The following is an 8,268-nucleotide window of genomic DNA, read 5'->3' as shown; positions in this document are numbered from 1 at the left end:
AACGAGCTAAATCACAGAGCGAGGGGGCGAATCGTGTCGACGACCCCACACCCTGGATTAAACAGCCCCGCTGTTTCATTGCTGCTCAAACTGTCACTTTGTGCAATAAAAAGGGGGTTTCCAACTGTTACAAATTTATAAATATTTGAAAATCTACATATGTACATACATACATACATATACAATTTTATTATAGAAGTATTATGTTTTCGTCTCATTTTAAAAATAAACAAGCGAAGTTAATAAAAAGCTGTAAATATATGTGTTCTTTTGTTTATGAACTGTATTTTTTGTAGTTTCCAAATTCATTTCATGAAATTTTGAATTAAATGTACGTATATTTTTTTTGTTTTAAAATAAATAATATACTTTTCTTCAAAATTAATTATATTTAGAACTAGCTGAACCCAGCATGGGTTGCAATGCCAGAATAAGGCATTCAATTCCCGTTTCAAGTGGTACTAACGTCTAACCAACTGGTAACGTGGTTACCAACGAACACATTTCCTTGACTACACAATGGCGCTTCAAACTTTCGCGTCGGTAAAATCGTAATTACGAATATTATTATTAAGAGGTTTTTCCCGTTTTTTACAGTAAGCTTCCAGGTAAGCATACAACAAATCCTAAAAGTTCCATCGTAATCGGTTGAGTTGTTTAGGAGCCAATACGAGACAGACAGAGAAACACACAAACAGACATTCAATTTTATATATTTAGAATAAAGGAATTGTAGTTTTAGCTATACGTATTATTACTTCAATCGAATGATATATCATATTATACTCAGATAGTAACTAAAATCATACGTGTAGATACATTCAACGGAAAATTGCGTAAAAATGTATGAAGCACATTCAAAATGTTCCAAAAACAGCTTAAAATGATTTACATACAAGGAAATAAAATATAATTACACTTTTAAAATTATTGCTAATTATGACGTTTTGTCAGTTGCTAATTTATACAAAATAATAAGAATTATGAACACAAAAAGTCGCTTAAATTGTTATTGGTTATTTTCTGGATTAAATACATACAATATAAAATGACTTACTTCCACCACAATGCCTCAGTGGCATAAATGCGTATATAAAAATATACATTTAATTCTATTAAATTAATTTGAGGCATCCCATATTTTGAATACGGTAAATATTGTATCTGTTGATTCGCATTAATTTTGGCACTATCGCACTAATTACATGTCTACTTAAATTTCGGAAAAAATCTTCCTTCTTTAAAAATATCCACTTTGGAAAACCATGTGAAAAAGTCGTGAAATTTATAGGTGGGTGTATTATTTATTGACTACAGGCAAATTTCGCTATAACGTATGCGTTAACTTTTCAGTAAACTACGTATAAAAATTACGTAAAAAAATTCCAGTATTATAAAAAATTATAAAATAAAATAAAATACTGATAAAATTAAAATTTACGGTTTGATTATAACTAATTGTCAGTAACGAAACAATTTTATAGGTCTCTAGGAATTCGTTAATGCGATATTTGACAGTACGATGTATTTATTATAAGGGCCTAAGGTTTTTTTTTTTACATATTTCATAAAAATATATATTTAGGATTAATTGAATGACCATTCTTGTAATTTGGAAACGTCCAACCAGACATATGGTGACCCCTTATGCACATGCGTACGAAAATAATTTTATACATACATATATGTACATACGTTTCAACCTATTCGCACATGCATATGAGTACATACACACTACAAATGCATATAAACATGATACTCCGTAAGGTAGAATAGGTTTCGCCACAACAGTACATCACGCATGAATAATTGTGATATCTTCTTAATAACACGCTATTTATATATCACATTACATTATGTTTACCAGAAACCTATTAACCGTATTAAATGAAGTTTGCCTATATTTATATATACTTTTTTGTGTTCTATATGCTTGCGACTTAAATATAAACCAGTTACAATTCGTTAAGGGCGTAACGGAAATACATTACATCCCGTGGTTGTTTTCAAACGCTGCTACATATCCGAAAATATACCTAACAGTCTTTGGTTGGAGAAATATTAAAAGTAAGAGTAAGTAAGTAAGTAGATACAGGGCCGACGAGAAGGGGGGGGAAGGGTATGCAAATAGCCCGCGGTCTGGCTTTCGAAGGGGGCCTGGGGCCCCCGCAAATAATATGTACATTTTTAGCAAAAGTATAAAAGCATTATTTGGCTTTTATACTCTTAGTATTTTTCGGACAAAATGGTATAACTGTTGTGGCATAATAAATGGTATACCTACTTATGGCATAATAAAATTTAGAGAAAGATCTGTTCTGGTGTTCAGAATGGTCCGTTCTCTCGTCACAATATCCAAAACAAATAATTAAAATAACCCTTGGCCGTTTCAAGCAGGTAACAAGCGGACTTAGTGCAATATTACATCGATAATAAAGATAAAATATTTCACATTTACCTATTTGCAAATTAGGTAAATGTGAAATATTTCATTTTTCTTGTTTCATTAATTATTCGGTACGATGTTCTTTTTCAATTAAATTAATTTTTATTTCTTAGATACAACATCGGTGTCAATGAAAGAAAGATTCGAACAGTTGAACAAATATTCATAGACGTGAGGGTTTTGTGTATTTTGTAAACAATCTACCGGAAAGAGTCGATCTTTAAATTAAAGCTCATCGCGAATTAAAAATCTGGTAATATAAGTAATGAACCTATTAATTTAAAAGCATTTCTTTCAAATAAAGTTCAAGGTAAAATTAATATACTCGTTGTATTTAAGTTTATAAAACGGCACGATTTACAGAAATTGCTATGTATTAAACTGTATCAAGTGGTGAACGTAGTTTTTCGAAACTTAAATTATCTTCGGTTTACCGTGCCACAAAATATACTTTCCAGTTTTGAAACTCTATCTACTAAAAATAAAATCGCTGAAAATCTTGATTTTTCTGCTTTAATTATAGATTTTGCAAAAAAAAAGCTGGGAAAGTTCACTTCTAAATTATCATTTTATTTATAACTCCAACTGGGTTTGGGAAATTTTGTTAACCACTTTGCTGCCGGTCCCAAGCCTGAAAAAAGAGGATGGTAAGCTTTTTTTTTTTTTTTAATTTTAGGGGCGCTTAGAAAAAATTGCCCGAGCGCGCCATAGTGTGTAAAGTCGGCACTGCTTGACCTGCAGAGTGATTAGTTTTCTGTATTTCTTCGCTTTGGGAGAGCCCCTCCGTGTTTCGATTGGAGTTCATTGCCAAGATGGATGTGAAAATTCGAATGTAAATACAAGATGGCTGCAAAATAACGCGATCGTATCGAAGTGAAATTGAGCCGAACATGATATCTTGTATTTTAAAAATTTGAAAATTTGTAAAGTTTTTTGAACATTGTCAATTGCTGTTTAATTCGTTCGAAAGTATTGACAAAACATTCAATTGTTTTGCTTACATATTATTTGAAAAATCCTTCATATAATAATTGAAATAAATTTATGATTACTTTTTTAAAATTAATTTTGAACTTTATTTATAATTTGTGCCGTAGATGTCACTACAATTTTTATTTGATTTTTTATTTATAATATAGATGTCACCTTTATACATTGTTATCTAAAGATATGTATCTGTCATAAGAAAAAAAAATAGATGTGTGTATGTACATTCAAAATTAAATCTCAAATTATTATTTTATGCCGTTTTATACAAAATTTTATTTTCATTATATAATAATAAGTTTACACATAGATATATGTAGTAACTAAATATATATTAAGTATACGGTGGCACGACAAATCAGCGCAAACCAACTTAGCGCCGAACTTTCGGCGCAGACAACTCAGCGCAACGACAATTCAGCGCAAAATCAAGTTTTAAATGTGTTTTCGAAAATAATTACTGTATTGAAATTGTCGGCCATATCTACATGATAATTTCATAAATGCGAATAAATTTATTTGATACTCTTTGTGCCTTGAATTATTACGCAAGCAGTGTTTCTGAATTAAGGCCGCAAAAATTTATTTTTAAGCAGGGTTTCTAAACCGGGCAGCAATTTTTTTTTCAAATAGTTTTTTAGCTATCCAAACTTTTACGTATGCAGGGTTTCTAAACTAAGGTTCGAAAATCGTCATTATGAACTTTGCTTTTGATAAAAAATGGGAGATGTTTTCAAATCCTACATATTCAGGGTTTCTCAACTGACTTCCGCAAAAAATATTTCTTAAAAATAGTTTCCACACCAGGATAAACAGCAAAAAATCTTACGTATGAACGGATTCTAGACCAAGGTTAGTAAACCCGTCTTCATGGGTTCTGCTATTCATATCTAAAATGTACGCGTATACGTATGTATTAGAGGTTGTAATCGAGAAATCTTGTCTCGAGATTTCTCGAGAAATTTTGATTCTCGTTTCTCGAGAATATTTTATTGTAAAATTTCGAGATTCTCATTTCTCGATAATATTTTATTATGAAAATTCGAGATTATTATTATATTATCTCGAGAAATTGTTTATTAGAATCTCGAAAATATCGAGAATATTCTTAATTTATCACTACATGTTTTTGTTCAATAAACTGACTGATTTGTGTACTTGTTAACTGGTAAATAATTTTGTGAAGTATTGTAATATGTATAGATGGTCAGTATTTTTATTATTTGTCCGGTAAGTTATTATTCGGTCATCATATAAGTACATATACACATGTTACAACGAAATCACACCATTTTTAAGTTAAATATACATATGTATGTGCATGTAGGTACTAGTCATTAGTGCGAAAGTATTCGGTTATGATATCACTAAAACGCTAGTGAAAATATATTTTCACTGACAATATGACCCCACTTAACACACATAAAACAAAGATTTTTGATTTATTATTTATTTATTCCTTAGATATTAATCAATTTATAGTCATTATTTTAATATGCATAGATTGTCAGTATTTTTATTATTTATCCGGTCACAATAACACGGGCAAAGCCGGGTAGTAACACTGGGAATTTTATAAAATTATTTTTTACATATTTTTATTTTTACTATTTTAAATTACTTTTGTATATTTTTATTTTCTTTTCATGCCTTCTTTTAAAATATTTTTTTTATATAATTTTACTATTTTTTCTATTCAATGTTCTATTGTATCTCTCTATACCTTTCTTTCGTCATGTCTTTAATAAAGTTGTAAACCCCTGATATAATATACATATGTAGTGTTTGTGTCCTTTTGATTTTTGTATGTTGTCAAAAAAATCAATTCACTATATTAAAAAAAAAATTATACTTTCTCGAGAATTCTCGAGAATCTCGAGAAACAAAAAAAGAAAATCTCGAATTCTCAAGATTCAAATATTCCGAGAAAAGGAGATTCTCGAATCTCGAGAATCAAAAAAAGTCGAGAAATCACCTCTAGTATGTATGTATTGACGTATTTATTGACCATCGATTTAAATTATCGTGCATTTCAATGGGTGACCATATCGTGCATTTCAAAGGATTTAAAGATTATTAAAAAAAAATGATTTTGCGCTGAATTGTCGTTGCGCTAAGTTGGTTTGCGCTGAGATGTCGGTGCGCCCTATTATATTATATGACGTAAATAAAATTTAATTTACCATATTACCATCATCCAAGAATATACATACAAATAAGTTCATTATTGCTTTCCCAAAATCTTTTAGTTGCTATATGTACGTATATGAACAATAATGAACTTATTTGTATGTATATTCTTGGATGATGGTAGTATGGTAAATTAAATTTTATTTACGTCATATAATATAATAGATGCACTTCTTAAATTCTGTCATAAAATGTGTTCCATGTGAATATCATTTACTGAAAGTGTGTCATTAGTGCAAATTCTTATTTTAAACGCATATATAAGAGGTGGCGATTACGCTTAAGTTTTATAGCCGATGAATGATCCTCAAACGTTTTCCTTTTGACATGATAATTGAATTTCAATGAAGCATCGGCTCTGGGAAACGTTCTTCGCGTAATCTGCAATTCGGTTAATGTTTATAAATTAGGTCAATGTGCTTGACACTATTTTGCTTAATAATTGCGTAACTATTATGCATTTTTCACTGTCAAGTGTAAAATATATTTATCCATTATCTCAAGTGTTGGCGATGGATCGACCCAGCTCTGTCCAATAAGATCAACAGTTGGCTAATAAAATATAATTTTTTCGAAATTTTGCATTTGGCAAGCAAACAAAAACATTTGTCTCTACAATTTTATCAATTCTAAATTCATCGGTTAGCTAGAGTATCGTGTTTGCTACTGTTCGTGCAACATCCTCGGAGCTACAAGACTACTCCTGTTACAAGATCGTCTCTCAAAGCGAAAATCTAAAGAAAATGCAAGCTAATCAAAGACGTATTTATCAAGAAAATCTTTTTGTGACTAAAAATTTTAAGACAAAATTTGTACATATTTTTATAAAAAAATACTTACAAATTTTGTATAAGTTTTCATAATGCTTTAAGATAACAAGTTAAAAAAAATAGAATCATGCTTTGAAATTAACCAATCGAAGTATTAGATACTCACGAGAAATATATATGTACATACATACATATTGTAATATACATACATACATATTATAATATAGTATACATACATACATATTATATAACATACATACATACATATATAACATAACATATGTACATATGTACATAAATATATAATAATAAAAAATATATACATGTGAATTTTACCTGTATTTATTTTATAAAATTTTACCTTTGAACGAAGTACAAGTGAAAGTTTTCGTTCCAATTTGTCACCTGTTTTTTGATTTTGTGGTATTAGTATAAAGTATATAAATCGTATTGATCCTATATACATATGTATACGAATAAATTCCCGTACAATTTATTTCGTTTATTTGAACAACAATCGATAGAAGTACATATTTACTGTTAATGTGTGAATTAAGTGAACAATCGAAAATTTCCATCGTCCTTGAACGACTTGTATTCTGACCAGGTAAAAGAAAATAAATGAAAGTGAAAAATTTATGCAAGAATTTAACAGTTTTTACCGACTCGTCTGGATGTTAAATTTCAAGGAATGTTTAAACCACTAGCGATTTTCGCTCAAACTTTCGTCCACCTGGAACAAATCAACCACTTTGATTTGTTATAAACAATATCTTTTGCAAAAAATAATGGAAAATTTTCGTTTTGGAAAGGTCCGATATGAAGATAGCTTTGCGAGAAACATAAAGCACCCGGTAGTCAAGATAATAAACAAAACATATTTCAAAGAGAATAGGTAAATAAATACTTACCTAGATTAGATAAACACAAAATCTTGCCTGTTTATATTAAAAAAAAATGTATTTGAAACTAAAGCATAAAACATCATTTATATTTTACATTCAAAGATTAAAAATATCACCGGAAATAGCAGTACCATTATCATTTTTCAAAACAAATTTTCGAAAGTATGTTTTGAAAGTATGTTTATGTACCTTCCTTATCAATGACAGGAGTGTCGGACTTTGTCCAACCCAATGTTACATATTAACTCGCTTATCTTTAAGTTGACTAACTTGTAGGAATCTAAAACACGCATAACTCGAGGGCAACGTAAATAGGTCGACACGTGCTTCTTACACACGTGTCTTGGAAACAAAGAAAGCGCATAACCCCATTCTCAAACTAACGACGTCCTGGCGCTGAACCCATAAAACCACACATGACCGATTGGACGCGCATCGTAAATAGGTCGGCGCACTGAATACGCATAACCCGAAACCAGGTCATTGCACGTCTCGAGAACAAATACTTCTTCAAAGACGCGGCAGCCCCAAACAGCAGAGTATTCCCCTGGAGTTCGACCAGCATACTTCTCCGAAGAGTGAATCACTGGAGATCGACCCGATCACATATCCGAAGAGTGAACTTCTGGAGCTGAACCAAACCACTTCTCCGAAGCTCCAACCTCTTCGTATCAATTGAACAAGGATGGACGATCCTCTTTCAAACTCAACTGAGTTTCCTTTCAGCAGCCAAACTGAAATCCACCTGGAACAACACGTCTACAAACGGACACTCCAGCATCAACCAAGAGGATCCACTACTGTCAGAAGCAACCAGCTCCACCGCACTTGACGGAAACAGCCCTCATCGCATTTCGTCAACCATCGAACTACGAGCAGCAAAATCCGCCGAAGCAACTAGCTTCAGCGCAAGCGGTGAAAATCAGCACTCAAATGAATTTCGCGATAGTGAAATAAGTTCTACGTATCA

Source organism: Arctopsyche grandis, chromosome 4, assembly GCF_051622035.1.
Source record: "Arctopsyche grandis isolate Sample6627 chromosome 4, ASM5162203v2, whole genome shotgun sequence".
Lineage (NCBI taxonomy): Eukaryota > Metazoa > Arthropoda > Insecta > Trichoptera > Hydropsychidae > Arctopsyche > Arctopsyche grandis.
The sequence above is the reverse complement of the archived record's forward strand: the minus strand, read 5'-3'. Positions refer to the sequence as shown.